General features: G+C 43.9%; 1 protein-coding gene across 1 annotated transcript in view; it reads right to left on the bottom strand.

Moving 5' to 3' along the window:
* The window catches only part of LOC311283110 (uncharacterized protein), a 790,474-nt gene that overhangs the window by 617,504 nt on the left and 154,842 nt on the right, over window positions 1-18,128 (bottom strand). The gene's annotated exons all lie outside the window — the stretch shown is intronic.

An 18,128-nucleotide genomic window follows, 5' to 3' on the forward strand; every position in this document is an offset into this window, starting at 1 on the left:
GCATCACGTCCAGACAGCAGAAGTGACTGAATGCAGTCTGTTTAGTTTGATTGACAGGATCATATATTACACCTAAAACATGATGATCATATTTTGTGTGCAAAAATCTAAATTTGAAAAGTAACTAAAGCTGTCAGATAAATGTTGTGGAGTAAAAAATACAATATTTCTCTCTGAAATGTAGTGAAGTAGAAAGTGGCATGAAAAGAAAAGACTCAAGTAAAGTACAAGTACCTCAACATTTGTAAGCACAGTACTTGAGTAAGTGTACTTAGTTACAGTCCACCACTGGTCATCACACAAGACATAATACATGTATTAGCACTTTGTATCTATTAAAACAAGTTATAGCATCAGATAGTGAAACAGAAATAAAGGTTTATTTAAATGGGTCTATCTTTTCAGTTTTATTGAAATGTATCGTATAAATATATGATTGTGTCAGCTTTGAGATCTATACAATATCATGTCAGTATACACTAATACAAATCCTATCCCTTATACATGTAATGAAAGTTACAACTAATATAATAATTACCAACAGCATTGTGCAGCAGGAGCCCAGAGCATTGCAGCCTCTGCCATTAGTTGAGTTCTGCAGCCGTCTTTATATTGCTCCCGTTGTCAGTCGTTATAGTCACCTGATGCTCTGGACACAACCCCCATGAATCCAGGGCATCCCTTAGGCCAGCGGAGATGTTTTGTCCCGTGTGGTCCTCGGGGAAGTAGGAAGTCTGAAGGCATTTGCTGACGAGCTCGTACTTGGTGTGATATAGTGCACAGTGAGACTTGTGTACGGTTCTGTAGTGCGGCTGGACCACAGGTCGGTCGTGGATGAAACATATTCAATCTTTCCGACTCCAAACTCTGCCTGCACCGCCTTTCTGCACTGTTCATACAGTTGTGGGACAGCTACCTGTGAGAAACAGGTGCGGGATGGGATTTGGGAGCGTTTCTCTAGTACATTCAGAAGCTTCTTGAAGCCTTTCTTTTCCACTGTGTGGATGGCATCATATCTTTGGCCAAATAGTACGTGTGGTGAGCAGGACGAGGTCGAGGGCCATGTGAGAGCGGCACAAGGCCGGTGATTTCGGTATGTCTCTTTGAGTTCTTGTTGCACTTTGTGCCACTAGCAAAAGCACTCGCTAGTTCTTGTTTGGCTAGCTCTGGCGTATTAGTGTTAAAAAACAGGGTTTTTTTGGAGGGTAGTATCATGCACTCATCGTAAAGTGGCTTGTGGTGGTTCTTAAGATGTGAATATAGGTTTGTTGCATTGCCTTTTGTGCGGCTTACCACCATTCGACATGTTTTGCATAGTGCATTAGCCTGTGTAACATCTGTTAGCTTAAAGCCAAAGTATGTCCAAGCTACTGAGGAGGCATTACTTTTGACCACTAAAGTTTCCTCTTCAATCTCTGTTATTTCGTCTTCTCCCTGAGCAACACTCATTTTCTTACTTTTGTGCTCTTTCTTTTGCTCCACTGGCTCCCTTCACTCTTTCTTTAGGTACTTTCTTTTCTTTCGCTTCGTTTGGTTGTCTCTGTCTATTTCTTCACTGCTTTATGTTCCTGCGGAGGCTCCACGCAGAGCTTTCACCGTATGTAAGTGGCCTGATGTTTATACTTGTACACTGTTGTGTGCGTCGAGCCGGCAAGTGTGTGTGTGTGTGTGTGTGTGTGTGTGAGGGGACTGTGTGGTAGAGCGAGGGAGAAGTGAGAGAGTGACGGCGATTAGCTTTGGAGCGAGTAGCGACTCTAGAGAGTCATATTGAGAGAAACGAAGAGTCTCCCCTGTTCTTTCTGACCACTGTGCATGAAGAGTTAACCCTCTCCTTGATTTCATGCTGTTTATGGAGAAGGAGAACCAGGAAATGAGTTGGGGGAAATGCAACGCTACCAAGCAACGTGTATTTTTCGAGAGGTGCATGTCGGACGGGATGCATCATAAACAAAATATCGCATAATTATTGTAAGACTTTCGATATAATATCGGGCAACGTGATATCGCGATAATGATATTGAGTCGATATTCTTGCACCCCCTAACACACACATATATATATATATATGCCCCATTTTTACATTTGAGCCCCTGCCCCTGAGGAACTCTCTGCACGTCCCTGTTACACACAGGATTGAAATGGTGGCTACAGAGAAATCTCTAAGGCTAATTTTGCTCATGGCTTGTCTTGTAAAATGAAGAGAATGTGACTGTTGTCGTAGAAGTCACACTGCAGGACTGAGTCAAATCTTCTGACACTGCCAGAATTTCAGCTGAGCTCATATTAGATCGCAACGGTCATTAATCGGCTGTCGGTGAACATGTCAAGCTAACGATCAAAGACTTCAGAATTTATCCTAGGATCAGATGATTTTAGGATTTGCTAAATTTGTCTCAGACGGCCAAATCACGGCCAGAATCTCACAGTATGCACCGGCTTTAATTGATTACATCTGTGCTGCAGCTTCACTGAACATTACCACAGATACAAAACAGGTTTCTGAGATAATTTAAAGGTTTCCTGAATTGATTATTTTTTTTCCAATTAAGTTTCACCAAATGCAGACCAATGCTCGAATGTTTAACATTAACATTTATATGTGCATCCATACAGTTCAACTTAGATTTAACCAATAAATGTTTTTTTTTTCTTTCCACTTTTAGTTGACCTTTACTTTCTTCTTGCTTACTGTGAGACTCTAAGTTACAGTCTTTGAACCACATTGGCTTCCTTCTACAACGATGTCTCTCGGCTTGGGTGTCGACACTTTCCAGTGGTGGAGCAGAAGCTGATTGTTCAGACGGAGTGACATCTGTATGTAGTGGTGCCAAATGAGACACATCCCAGGTTCGTCCATCGCTCAGCTCGAAACTGCAAGAAATGTTTGAACTGATGACAGGAACTGAGGTCCATTTTGAGTGGTAGTCAATTAATGTAATGGCATATCTACAGCTAACAGGGCCTATCTCAAAAGGCCCTACCACATCAATGCCCAGTTTCTGCCATGGACCGGCTGGATACTGAACTGGGGTCAGTGGTGCATGTGTGCTTCTAGCTATCTTATCATTAAGTTGGACGGTGACAGGATTCAATTGTGGACTGTACATGCAAATCCATCCTAGGCCACAGCATTAGCGCCACTTTCTGCTCTGGACAGTGACATCACGTATCCTTGGGCTGACACGGGAGAAATTTACTTGATGGAAAGATGCACACACTCCCGACACCTGGTTGTGTTGTAGTTATTATAGCTATGGTTTTATTTAGTTACATGATTTTATACAGTTAGGTGTGTTTTTTTTTTTTTGCCAAATTGGTTTGGAACAGTTGTTGAATAAACAATTGAACTGACGAATTATGCCTGCCTATCTGTTTGACTGACAGTTTTATTGATCACTGAGATAGCATTGACTTGGAGTGAAGTTGGTTCAATATAAAAATTACATTTAAAAAAAAATAGCTTAGATGTAGTAAACTACTTTTGCCATATTGCTGTATCTTAGCTTGCTACATTTCCCAGGGTGAAGCTTTATTTAACTGTACAGTAACTGCTAGCTTAGTTCACTAGATTTTCCAGCTTGCCCAACACTGTTAAAATCCTTTCAAGAGTGCGTTTGCTCAGAGCTACTCCATGCCGTTCATCTTATAAGGCAATAATCACATCATTAATAGCTAAAACCATGTTTAAAATACTCATTGTGTTCACAATTCATCCTGTGTCGGGTCGCATCAGATCAATGAGCAGCAAGTCATAATTTATTTTTATTTATTTTTAATCTCATCATTTCGACATAGTATGTTATAATTTCGACTTGGTATGTCAAAATTTAGATTTTTCAGATTTTTTAGTATGAGATTTTTTTTTTTTTTTTATATATATATATATCTCATAATAATGACTTTTTTTCTCATGTGGCAGGAATGGGCTTCCATATACTAAACATGTTTGGTGGATTTAATATTATTTTTTAATTATATATTTTGTTGTAATTATTATTGCTTCACGACTTTGTTGTTGTTGTTATTTGTCGTTGCTGACTTTTATTTTTTGCATGTAAATTACTCTATGTAAAGATATAGAAAAAAAACTCATTCATTCTTTATACTGTAATAAAGTCAGTAAAATGAAAAGATCCTATTCTTATCATATAATGAAGATTAATGTGAAAAAAGGGGGAGGGGGAGGGAATATACCACTCTACAGTAATTTGAAAGTGAATGCAGTACCAGTTTTGGCCACAATCTTACATACGGTTCCTTTAAGGACACCAATTTTCTTTGTGAATGAATAATGTATCGTAAATAAATAAATGTTCTTCCTTAAAATACAGGGTGCATAAGTCAGGACACCCCTATGTTAAATTCCCATAGAGACAGGAAGATTTTTATTTTTAAAGGCCAGTAACTTCATGGATCCAGGATAATATGCATCCTGATAAAGTTCCCTTGGCCTCTGGAATTAAAATAGCCCCACATCATCACATAGCCTTCACCATACCTAGAGATTGGCATGGCTTTATTTCAGTTAGCCTAATAACTGGTCTGATTTGCATTGAGAGATGATCTTATGGAAACTAAGAAAGATGAAAAAAAAAAAACAACAACAGCACAACACCTTCAAACATTTAAAGACAACTTCAGCAAGGACATGTAACCCTAATAAAAACATGGTAGTGTTTATTTGATTAGAGTTTTTTTTTTTTTTTTTAATTGCTAACAAGCATTGTTTAATACTGAAGACACATTTTCAAAACTCTTCATTCAGTCTGCATTACCAACATGAATCTTGGTCAAAGAGTTAATCTCACTCAGACCAACAAAACACTTCATATATGTCTCAAAATAAGCTCATTCCTCCATAACACTGGCAACAATTCACATTCAGAAAACATACATGTCATTCATAACACACTGAACTAAAAACACTAACAGGAGCATTACACAAATGATACTTTAACTTAACTTTTAACTTTATCCCTTTAATAATGGTTTTACAACAAAAGTTAACCACCACTGAACTTACTTCAGATGGACTAGGACGATATTTTCTTCTAGATCTGCTGTACAGAAGAAACAAACTTTGTTGCATTATTTTCCTGTTATCACTGTAAAGCTGCTTTGAAACAATCTTTATTGTATAAAACGCTACATAAATAAAGGAGTCTTGACTTTGTGATCCTCCATCAGCAGCTGCAGTTTCTCTCAGCTGTATCAGTGCAGTCACTGTGACGTCTGACTGACAGAGGTTTTTGTACGACTCTTTATCACTGTGTGAACACTGGACCACTGTGTAAACTCTGACAGTAATAATCTCCTGTATCTTCAGTCTGGACTCCACTGATGGTCAGAGTAAAATCACTGCCAGATCCACTGCCACTGAATCTAGATGGAGTTCCAGTATACCGGTTTAGTGTCCGATATATGAGGAGTTTAGGAGCTTCTCCAGGTTTCTGTGAGTACCAGGCTAACTCATGATAAACACCACCACCCCACACATACACATCACTGCTGGTTTTACAGTTTATTCTGACTTCTTCTCCTGGTTGAACTGCTGGTATTGATGGACTCTGAGTTACAGTGATCTGTCCTCTACACTCTGAAAGAAAATAGAAACAAAAATGAAAATAATATATATAATGATATACAGTATATGATAAATACATTTCACATTTTAAGAGAACTAATAATTATTGTGAAAACGTACTCGGTTACTAACGTAACCTCGGTTCTCTCTAGAAGAGGGAACGAGTACTGTGTTTTATCAAAACGCTACGGGAAAAGTCTCTTTTCACGAAACACTGAAGCAAAAAATTATCCTTTAATTTTCATATATGTAAAACGCGTTGCGGCAGCAGCAGACAGCTATGGCGAGACGGCTTGCTCGCTCATTGGCTGCTCTGCGGCAACTGCTTAAGCCTATCGAGCGAGGCCTGGGATGACATCAGGCCAATGAGGGCGCTTCGCGCCCTCCTCGCCACTTCCCGCCGAAACGGGCGTGGCTTACCTCTATAAAAGGAGCTCGAGAAGGCTGACTCACTTGATTTTGATCGCCGAAGCGAACCAGAGTGAACCGTACGCACGGCAGAGAACGCAGTACTCGTTCCCTCTTCTAGAGAGAACCGAGGTTACGTTAGTAACCGAGTACGTTCTCTTACGAGAGTCCTCTCGTACTGCGTTTTATCAAAACGCTACGGGAACCCCTTGCAAAACGCCGTGCGTGCTGGGATAAAAACACTGATCACCGGAAGCTTTTTCAGGCATACAGTGCATAATCACCAGATTGACTCACACAGAGTCAGGGAATAAGGGTGAGAGCCTTAAATCCCTATATTTTAGCGTCGTAGAAAAAACATGTCCACAGACGCAAGTATAATCATCACATAGACAGGGTAGGGAACCTGAACTAATGTGGAAAATGTGGGTCTTACACAGTTCTGCCCAAGATAGTCGGTAGCGCATAGCGCATGAGTTTCAGCGGTCTGATTAGACGGCTGAACAGATTACACCGACAAAAGCTTAGCCTGCAAGGCGGGAACCTCTAGGTTATAAAACCTGATAAATGTAGACGGCGAGGCCCAACCTGCCGCCGTACATATATCCTGTAGGGAAATCCCGCTGGACCAAGCCCACGAAGAAGCAACGCTTCTCGTAGAGTGCGCTCTGACTCCCAAAGGGCATGGAATGCCCTTGGCAGTATAAGCCAGCGCTATGGCGTCAACTATCCATCTGGATAGACTTTGTTTCGAAACAGCCATTCCTTTGGAACGTCCGCTGAACGAGACAAAGAGCTGCTCTGTCTGTCTGAAGACAGCAGAGCGGGACATATAAGCTCTTAAAGCCCTAACAGGGCAAAGAAAACTCGAGTCCCCTTCCTCACTCGATGCCGGCAGGGCAGCCAGGGATATAACCTGAGCCCGAAAAGGCGTGTTGAGGGATTTCGGCACATAGCCATGCTTAGGTTTGAGTATGACTTTAGAGTCATTAGGACCAAACTCCAAGCACGCCGGGCTCACAGAGAGCGCGTGCAGGTCGCCTATGCGCTTCACTGAAGCGAGAGCCATCAAAAACACTGTTTTGAAAGACAAATGTTTGAGGCTAAAAGACTGGATAGGCTCGAAAGGGGCACCTTTCATGGCCGCTAGGACCGTAGAAAGGTCCCACAAAGGAACTGAAGGAGGTCTGGGTGGATTCAGTCTCCTAGCTCCCCTGAGGAAGCGGATGACTAAATCATTCCTTCCCAGCGACTGACCCAGCGTTGAACCAAAGAACGCTGAAATAGCCGCCACATACACTTTGAGCGTGGAAGGGGATCTGCCCTTATCCAACAGCTCTTGTAGGAAGGAGAGAACCTCCGTTACCTCACATTCGAGGGGTGAAATGCTCCGAGCTGCACACCAGCCGGAGAAAACCGACCACTTCGAAGCATAAAGCCGCCGTGTCGACGGTGCTCTAGCCTGAGTGATGGTATTCACGACTCCCTCTGTGAGACCAACGGGTATCCGTTGAGCACCCACACATGAAGGGACCACAGTTCCGGGTGTGGGTGCCAAATCGAGCCCCCGGCCTGCGAGAGGAGATCTCTCCTCAACGGCAGCGGCCATGGAGCGATATCTGCCAACTGCATCAGAACTGGGAACCATGTTTGGTTCTCCCAGAACGGAGCTACAAGCAGGACTGGGCATTTCGTTTCCCTGACCCGTTCCAGCACCTGTGGCAGGAGGGAGACGGGGGGAAAAGCGTATAACGGGCAGCGCGGCCACCTCCGGGACAGCGCGCTGTCGGTCTTTGAAAAGAACGCGGGGCAGTGCGCGTTTTCGCGGGACGCGAAAAGGTCCACCTCCGCTCTGCCGAATCTCTCCCACAACAGCCGGACTGTTTGTGGGTGTAGAGACCATTCGCCCGGGGGAACATTGTTCCTGGACAGTCTGTCTGGGCCCACATTCTGAAGCCCAGGTACATGCACTGCTCTCAGCGAGCGTAAGTTGTGCTGAGCCCATAGTAGGAGGCGTTTCGCCAGCCTGTACAGGGATATGGATTTCAGACCGCCCTGGCGATTTATGTAGGACACCACAGCCATGTTGTCCGAACGGACTATGACGTGTTCGTCCTTGACGCGGGGACAAAAACGTGTCATCGCGTTGTGCACTGCCAGCATTTCTAGGCAGTTTATGTGTAGGAGCTTTTCTCGTTCCGACCACAGGCCGAAGAACAGTCTGCCCTCGAGCAGAGCTCCCCATCCCGAGGTGGATGCGTCTGTCGACACCATCCTCACTCTCGAGGAAGTCCCCAGGCTTACACCTGATTGGTACCAGTCGTCCGCCGTCCAAGGCGCCAGGGCTGAAACACAGCTCTGATCGACCTTGAGGCGTAATCGACCGGTCGCCCACGCTCTGCGCGGTACCCGCGTTTTCAACCAGAACTGCAGCGGGCGCATGCGGAGCAAGCCCAGCCGGAGAACTGACGATGCTGAAGCCATGAGACCCAGCATCTTTTGAAACTTCCTGAGCGGGGTGACAGCGCCGCGGCGGAAAGACCTCGCCGCGCGCTGAATGATCAACACGCGCTGTGGTGACAGCCGCGCTGTCATAGACTGTGAGTCCAGAACGACGCCCAGAAACAAAATCGTTTGACTGGGGTTCAATGAACTCTTTGTCCAGTTGACTGTGATACCAAGATTCTCGAGGTGATCGAGTAAAATGGTTCTGTGCTCCACGAGCTGTGATCGTGATTGAGCTAGGATCAACCAGTCGTCCAAATAGTTCAGCACTCGCATGCCTCTGAGTCTGAGAGGAGCGAGCGCTGCGTCCATGCATTTCGTAAATGTACGGGGTGCTAGGGACAAGCCGAATGGCAGGACTGTATACTGGTATGTCTGACCCTCGAAGGCGAATCTCAAGTATCGCCTGTGGTGTGACGCTATTTGTATTTGAAAATACGCGTCCTTCAGATCTATTGACATGAACCAGTCTTCTCGGCGAACATGCGCGAGAATTTTGCTGGTTGTGAGCATTTTGAAACTGCGTTTCACCAATACTCTGTTCAACCGTCTTAGATCCAGTATGGGTCTGATACCGCCGTCCTTTTTGGGGACTAGAAAGTATCTGCTGTATAGCCCCCCTTCGCTTAGAGCTGGGGGAACGCGCTCTATCGCCCCTTTGCTTATCAGTTTTGATATTTCGGCTCGAAGTAGGTGAGCTACTTCCAACGAGACCGTAGTTTCGACGCGCGCTATGAAGCGGGGAGGGCGTCGACAAAACTGTAGCGAGAAGCCTCTCTTTATAATGCCTAGCACCCAGTCCGAAACCCCTGGGAGCGCTGCCCATGCTTCTGCATGGCTGGCTAGGGGCTGGATACGGAGCGCACTCTGATCGCCGTGCGACAGAGGTGCTTCGGGGGATACAAACATAGGCGTTATGCCTGTGGCATTTGAGGCGGGGCGCGCGCTTAATACAGCGGGCGAGACGCTCGTCCTCGACCTTACTACAGTGCTTAGCTGAGTGAGGGAGGACTGAGAAAGTCTCATAGGACCCATGTGAGCGAGTAGATGTGGGCTGGGAGCGGGCACATTTACTGCTTTGGGCGCGGCGTCTGCCTGAGCAGAGCGCGCGCTCACAGGTCACGTTTTTACAGAGAGCCTGTGATGTGTTAGACATAGTGTTCGTGGGCACTGGGAAGTGGGCACTCTCACTATGCTGGAAGCGCAACCGACCTGAGTCGATTTTATGTGCGCGGGCCCTACGTGTAGGGCTGTGCTTATGTGTAGTGATGGGCACTGAGGAGTGGGCATCGAGACTACATTTATAGCACCATCGGCCGTGGCCGGGACACCAGAAAATACACTCTTTTCGAGATTTATCTGGGTAGCCGTGAGAACGGCTTTTGTGTGCAGGCAAGCGGGCGGCAGTGCAGGCTTGCTCTCTGCAGAAAACACTGGAACAGTCGCAAACCTTGGGACTGAAACAGCGGGGCGCTTGGGTGGGAGGCCGGCCGCAACGGGACTCACACACCTGCGCTTTCCCAGGCTTGCTAGGACTTCTTCGGCACTTCCGGTTTTACCACAACCCTCGATCGCGGCCCGCGCGAAGAGGGGCGCCGGGCGCTGGACCGAGAGCGGGGCCTCGAGCTGCGCTGTTGTGGCTGCTGCGAAGAGGCGGCCGAAGGCGGGGGCGGAGGCTGAGAGCTCCGCGGGGTCCGTTTGTCACGAACCGCTGCAGAACCGGAGCGCTTCGGTAGGAAGTGCTTGAAGGCTTGAGACGCTTTCTGGGCCTCGGTAAATCTCTCCACGAACTCGGAGAGAGAAGAACCAAAAAGGCCGGTGGAAGACAGCGGGGCATCGAGAAACGCAGTGCGCTCGGAATCGGCCATCTCCGTGAGCGTCAGCCATAAGTGCCTCTCAGCGACAGTGGCGGAAGCCATACACCGTCCCATGGCTTGTGCGGCGGCTTTAGTAGCTCGGAGCGTGAGATCTAAAGCGCTCCTTAAATCCGCGATGCAGATAGCGTCAGGTCCCATCTCGTCCAGCTTACGGAGGAGATCACCCTGGTAAATCTGCAGCGTAGCCATGGTGTGTAGCGATGACGCGGCCTGCCCAGCGGCGGAGAAGATTCGCGCGAGCAGCGTCGACGTCATGCGGCAGGCTCTGGAAGGCAACACCGGTTTAGTCCGCCGTCCAGCAGAGGGCGGGCAAAGGTGGGTCGCTATCGCCTGTTCCACCGGCGGAAGAGAGAGGTAGCCTCGGTCACTGGTGAGTGGGGCTCGGCACGAGCCGCAGGAAGGCATCTTGAAAAAGACGCAGCTCTTTTAGGGGTGAGTGTTGCGAAGAACACACACACACACAGAAAAGCAATAATATGAAAAGGATATAGGCGTCGGAAAGCGCAGCAGGTACGGCTGTAGAAGGCGGCGTTGGCCAGCGGCTTCGAGGGCTCGTCCCGCTGATGTGCTTGCTTCAACGACGCTGCTTCCGTGATCCAGCGATGCGTGCGCTTCGCTGAAGAGATTAAAATCAAGTGAGTCAGCCTTCTCGAGCTCCTTTTATAGAGGTAAGCCACGCCCGTTTCGGCGGGAAGTGGCGAGGAGGGCGCGAAGCGCCCTCATTGGCCTGATGTCATCCCAGGCCTCGCTCGATAGGCTTAAGCAGTTGCCGCAGAGCAGCCAATGAGCGAGCAAGCCGTCTCGCCATAGCTGTCTGCTGCTGCCGCAACGCGTTTTACATATATGAAAATTAAAGGATAATTTTTTGCTTCAGTGTTTCGTGAAAAGAGACTTTTCCCGTAGCGTTTTGATAAAACGCAGTACGAGAGGACTCTCGTAAGAGAACTGTATTACACAAACCTTGAGCAAACAGTGTGAGAGTCCAGATGAAGATGTTGATTGTGTTCATTGCTGTAGTTTAGTCTTGTGTGATGATGAAGAGTGTGTTCTGTTCTGCTCTCAGTCATGAAGTGTTAAACTCACAGCACTATAAACACTCTCAGAGCACTGAAGCATGTGCTGACAATGCAAAGAAGTGGGCAGGATTTACAACAGCTTGTGCTGATAACAAACTCATAAACTCTACATAGAAGATTTTACTTTCAGAATAATGTTATTGAACCATTCAGTGATTAATTGCACATATTTATTAATTGTGAAATATTTTTGTTTATGTTTGTCAGGCTGATAAGACATTAGGTTTTGTCTGGAGAATCATGAATGTAGATCATTTTAAACATATGTCATACGCAGCAGTTTCTCTGAGTTCAGTTCTGTGCTACACCTTTAAAGGAACACTCTGACTTTTTGGGACTTTAGCTTATTCACAGTATCCCCCAGAGTTAGATAAGTCCATACATACCTTTTTCATTTCTGTGCGTTCTGTAAGTGTTACAGGGTTGCCAACTCTCACGCATTCAGCCTCAATCTCACGCTCTCACGCTCAACAAAGAAATCTCACGCAAAAATAGACATTCTTCTGTGCTGTAATTTTTTTCACTCATGTGCACTAAATTTCAGAGTTACTATAAACAATTCAGGCTCATAACTACTGGATGGACCACTAGTTATGCTGCGCTAATCACTCCGCCCAAGTAGCCACTCTGCCCAAGTAACGTTAGCTGTGCTCCTACGCCTAGTGAGAATATAGTTCCCAGTATTTATACGATTAAAAATGGTCTCTGTCTCATATAGCCTTGTTATTTGTACACGCTGTGACTATACAGATCACAACATGTAAATAGGAAAATGTTTGCATTATTTTGTCACTTATTGGGATTAGTATGCTACCATTATCCATTTACATCCAGTCTTTGTGCTAAGCTAGGCTAGCGGTGGGTGCATCAAATAACACTTACAGAACGCACAGAAATGAAAAAGGTATGTACAGTATTGACTTATCTAACTCTGGGGGATACTGTGAATAAGCTAAAGTCCCAAAAAGTCGGAGTGTTCCTTTAAAAGCATGTTAACAATGAGAAATCAAGAACTAAATAAATCAGTTTTACTATATTTAGAGTAAACAAGAAAAAAAAAGTCCATTATGGTCTTTGGAATCAATGTTGACATGTTGCTATCTTATTCTAATGAATAAGTACTAGTATCTATTTAATAGGTACTAGTATCTAATGAATAAGTACTAGTATCTATTGAATAAGTATTAGTAGGCTACTTAATGGAATAGATACTAGTTTCTAAAAAATAAGTACTAGTAGCCTGAAAATAGAGACTAGTCGGTTAAAATGATTAAATGTTAAAACGGCTTGCCATATGCACACCTGTTTAGTTTTTCCTTTGTCTGCTATTTAGTTTCTTTGCTCCTCTGGATTTGTGGATGTATCCTGACTGATTCCGTTTACCGACCGTTTATTACGCTCCCATGTCTGCCATGTACAGAACCTGTTTTTGTTCATTAAATGTTCTGATCTGCCTTTACTTTTTATGTTTTATTTTATTATTCTTAAAATAAATTTGTATATTCATTTACTTCGTTTTTTTTTTCCCACAAATGTATGACTTTTGGAAGTGCAAATTGATTGCCATATGCAGTTTTAATAAAGTTGAATTAACGTAACCTTCTGTCATTTTTACTTTTCTAAGTGTACACTTGCAGGTGTTTTGTTTCTAATTTACTGTTAGGCCCATTAAATAATAATAAGAATATACTTTTTAAATATTGTTTATCCTTATTATTATTTAATGGGCCTAACAGTAAATTAGAAACAAAACACCTGCAAGTGTACACTTAGAAAAGTATGACTAATTAAAAATTAACCTCAAAACATAACATGCTAAATGGGGGATATCTAGCATAAAAATGTATTGTCATAATGTCTCTCTCAATTGTTGAATTTCGCACAGACATTGCCACAACGTAAATGTGTTTGCTCAGCCCGATCTCATGAAAGTAAGCGAATACCACGAACTGTATTTGTAGTGCTTATGATACGCAGTTTTCGCATTCATATGATACGCACTTTATGGCGTGTAATAGGCACGCGCTCCGCACCCCTAATCCTAACCAAGCGGTTTACAGTGCGTACCATATGCATGCAAAAAAAAACATTTTTGGCGTATTAATGGCACGAGAAATAAAATTTGTGATATAGATACGCACTTTCATGAGATTTGTTTCATAATCTGCTACTGGGCCGGCCCTCTGTCAAATTTTGAAATCCAGTGTGGCCCTTGAGCCAAAAAGTTTGCCCACCCCTGGCCTAGGGGCTCCATGCCAACAGAGCTTGCTGCTTCTGTAACCTTTATTCATTTATTTTTAATTTATATAATTATATCATCAATCATTTATATATATAATACTACACAGATTTTTTAAGTGAACAAATATTTAAAAACATGTTAAATATCCATGTCGATAAATTGGTAAAAAATATCTGCATGTACACTGACCTGTACCAACTCGTAGTGGACTACCAGACTGGTTGAATCATCCATTAAACTGTATGTACAGTACTTTGCCGAGATTCCAGGACTGCAAAAATAATAGCGATAAAAAATGTTTTTATAACAAAGCTAAAATAGTTTCCAATGTGTTTCACTTATACACAGTTTAGATTTACACTTACCTGTCAGATCTCCCGTCCCCTGACAAATGCACACCGTTTTGCAGCATGTTTTGCGTCCGCAAGCCTTCCAACATTTCCTCCTGTTGTTCTTTGTACATAACATCTACAACAGGGATTAGATAGGAGGACTGGAGAGCGTAGAAGGGTGTTTTCTTTGGTAGTTGGAGGTTGAGCAATGTAGCCCAATCATCAATGTCCGCATATGTTGCCCCAGTGAACAGTGTACACGCTGCCACAAGGTTGTTAGCTGGCATTCCTCGAATTTCATCACACGAGTTCCTTGATGACCATTCGAACATTCCCACTGAACACGTATGAGGCTGGCACAAGACTGATGCTCCACAATGATGGCATCTGCTAAACAGCTCCATCAAGCTGGACACATTGACAATCCATTTTCCATCTTTGTATCTACTATTGTCTTCATCTTCCTCTGTAGTTGGAGTTGATGTTGAGGTCGAACTTAGAGGAACATAACTTAGGTCCTTCTTTCCTGTTGGAGGATTCAGGGAAAGCATGCTGACTTCAAGACTAAGATCTTCAGACAGGTTCTCACTTTCAGCATTTGTTTGTTCATACTAAATGAAAAAAAAGTATTGATTACATTTGAGTTTGACAAATTACAAAGAACAAAAACAACATAGAATAGTAAATAACAAAGACATGACATTGTACATTTTAATAATTCTGATTTGATTAATAAAAAAACACAGAATAAGGACATTTTAATTAAACATGTATTAAACACTTGTTTTCAATTTTAGGCCGTTTCTTTTGAGGAGATCTCTCTTCCTGAGCCTTAATTTTTATGTTTATTGTCTGCCTTCAGGAGTGTAATATAGTAAATGTCTGCTTATGTGTGTTTCTGCATATAGTGTGCATCTATTATAAAGATATCTCAAGCACCAGTACATGGGCAATTAGCATTTATTTATTTATTTTATTTATTTGACAGGGACAATGCAAACAAACATAGTGTCAAAGCAAGCTTGACACTGAAGTGCTGCATAAAAAGTTTATAGCTAATGCTAATTTTCAACTCCTGTCCCTGGTTGGGCTTTTAGACACAATAGAATTTACATACTTCACTATTTCAATTTAAAACAATATAAACATAATATTTATGTTTGTGTTTATGGTTTTAAGCTCTCTTTCAAATTGCACAATTCTACTTTTAGGAATAGTGAATTGCATTTTTTCATGAACAGGTTTACCAAAGTACTGCAGGCGCTTCTTCGTCAGTTTCCTAACAGTCAAAGTCATGTTGTGGTCCGAGAGTACAGTAATCAAATTATAAATCCTTGTTATTCGTTCAGGTCTGTTAGTAAAATCAATGAGGGTCTTAGTCTGCCTTGTTATTCTTGTGGGTCCTACAATCATTTGTCGATAGTTGAATTTTGTCATAAGTGCTTTGAGTTTATGTTTACAGTTTTTGTCAGACCAGTTAATATTGTAGTCACCATACCATATTGGGCCCTATCTTGCACCCAGCGCAATTGACTTTGTACACCGACGCATGTATCATTCCTATTTTGCACCCGCGCAAAGCGCGCTTTTCCCTCCACAGAAGCACGTCGCTAAACTAGGGAATGAACTTGCGCACATTGGGCGGTTCAGCGCAAAAAAGGAGGCGTGTTCCGGCGCAAACGTTCCTTCATGCTATTTTGCAGATTTAAAAAACAATTGCGCCACTAACCAGGAAAAAATAGTTTAAAGTCAGTGGCGCGTTGCGCATGTTATTCATATGCTATTTTAAGGGTGCATGCTTGGCCATAATCAATGTAGCGTGTGCAAAACGCGCACTTTGATTCTCTCATCTACACAGAAGCAGCAGTTTTCATTTTTGCAAATCATACATTATTACGATAGATAGATCTCCTGGCGCGCGCCTGGCAAATCCGCCGTTATGATAGGAATCCGCTTTAGAACAAGCGCGCCTGCTCTTAAAGGGAATGTGAAATGACGCTCTGATTGGTTTATTTCACGTTACGCCCAAACCACACCTATGAATAATGAAGCTGCTTCAGACCAACCCATTTTAGATTTGCGCCTGGCGCAAGAGTCATTTATCCCGCCGGGAAACTAGCAACAGCGCCAAGACCCGCTCACAAAGTCACTTGCGCTTTGCGCTTTGACACTTGCGTTTCAGATCGTTAAAATAGGGCCCAGTGTCTCTCTGTAAGAGTTCAGTTGTTTAACTATAACATTTAATTCATCATAAAACTTAACATTATGAGAAGGTGGATTATAGAGGACAGAAATATTAAAATTCATACAAGGCGATAGGGTTACATTTAGGGCTAAACATTCCAGGGGGGTGTTCAGTTCAATTAAATGACATTTTAATTTGTCTTTGATATATATATTAATACTCCTCCCCCCTTGCCTGTAATTCTGTCCTTTCTAAAGCACTGATACCCAGCAATGTCAATCATATTAGTAGGAATGTTACTGTGGAGCCACGATTCTGTTAAACAGAGGTAATCCAAGTTTGAGTCCAGGAGAAGTGCAGAGACCTGATCACGTTTAGGGATAAGGCTGCGTATGTTTAACTGTCCGCCTAATATTCCCTTTGGTTTGCACTTAACATCCCAAAGCACACGGGCATGATTGACAGTTTGAAAGAGTGGATAATCCTTTAGTTCCCTTTCAAGGGAACTTGCGTTGCGTCGAGTTTGACGCTATGGGAACGCTTTGCGTGATGATGTCTTGAAGCACATGTAAAATCAGCCCAATGGCGTGGCGGAACGTCAGAGGCGGGTGACGTCACGTACCAGGAAACTATAAAGCCGGCTCGAAAACAGAAAACGAAAGCTTCTGTGTCTTCAGTAGCGCTCTATGTGAAATCTGTCTTTGTCTATTTATTGTTGTCTTGTCACTAAAGCAATTATGTCCAGCGAACAGTTCAGAATGTTTGTGCATCCCTGCCCGCGTTCTATTACGGGTAGAGACACTCACGCTCTGTGCATTGTTTGTTTGGGAGAGGAGCATGCCCAGTCAACACTCGAGGGTGCTGACTGTGTGCACTCGCTCCGATCCCGGCTGAGTTTCTTCCGGGAAGCTCGCGTCCCCCAGGGCTCGAGTCCCGCTGCTGCTGAGGCACAGCGGCGATCTCAGTCCTGGGGTTCGCAAATGGATCTATCAGCGGGGTCTGAGACGGGCTCTGCCCTATCTCAGCCCTTATCTGATAGACCCGATGTCACTCATCAGGGATCGGAAGCACGCGCGGCGGTTTCTTCCGCCCTGATGATGGCACAAACACTGCAATTATTCAGTTCTGAGGATCTGGATGTTGTTAGAGTTGAGGCTGAGTCTGAGGATGCCCCACCTCAGTCTCATGCATTTGAAGAATTGCTGGATGTAGTGACAAGAGCAGTCGATAGACTATTGAGTGTTGGGACGTTCGTTCAAAATAAATAAATAAATATATGATTTGACGAACGCTTTCTGCCCTCACGTGCACAATCACAACGCCGAAATCTGCCGTTTCCCCCGATCTCCACACTGAGGTGTCGAGATCATGGGATAAGCCAGTTTTATATAGAGTTTTTAATTCACAAACTTCGAATTATTCTTCTATTTCTGGTTATAAAGAAAATGGTTATGGGGAGATGCCAAAGGTGGAAGAGACGCTTGCGAGCTATCTCTCTCCAGCGACGGCATCTTCCCTAAAAATTTCGGTATTGCCTAATAAGCCCCTCAGAGTTGCATCTTCTCTGGGGGGCAGGGCTTATTCCGCGTCTGGTTAGGCTGCAGCATTTTTACACTCGATGTCTTTGCTGCAGGCTTATCAGGTGGCATTATTGGGGGATCTCACTGAGGGCGGGGGTATTGGCCCAGATGTGGTGTGTGAGCTCAATTTGAGCATCATTAAACACAGAGAAAAAAAAAAAAAATAATAAATGAAAAAAAAATATATATATTTTTTATGATTCTCTCCTTTCTACGTCTGTGTTATTTGGCAACGCTGTTTATACTGCAGTTGAGAAAATCCAAGAGGCTTCTAAACACGCTGCAGCATTCCAAAAATTGCTCCCCCGTCGCTCACATCATGAGGCTGCTGTGCGGGAA

Source organism: Rutilus rutilus (genome assembly GCF_951802725.1).
Source record: "Rutilus rutilus genome assembly, chromosome: 23".
In the NCBI taxonomy this organism is placed as follows: Eukaryota; Metazoa; Chordata; class Actinopteri; order Cypriniformes; family Leuciscidae; genus Rutilus; species Rutilus rutilus.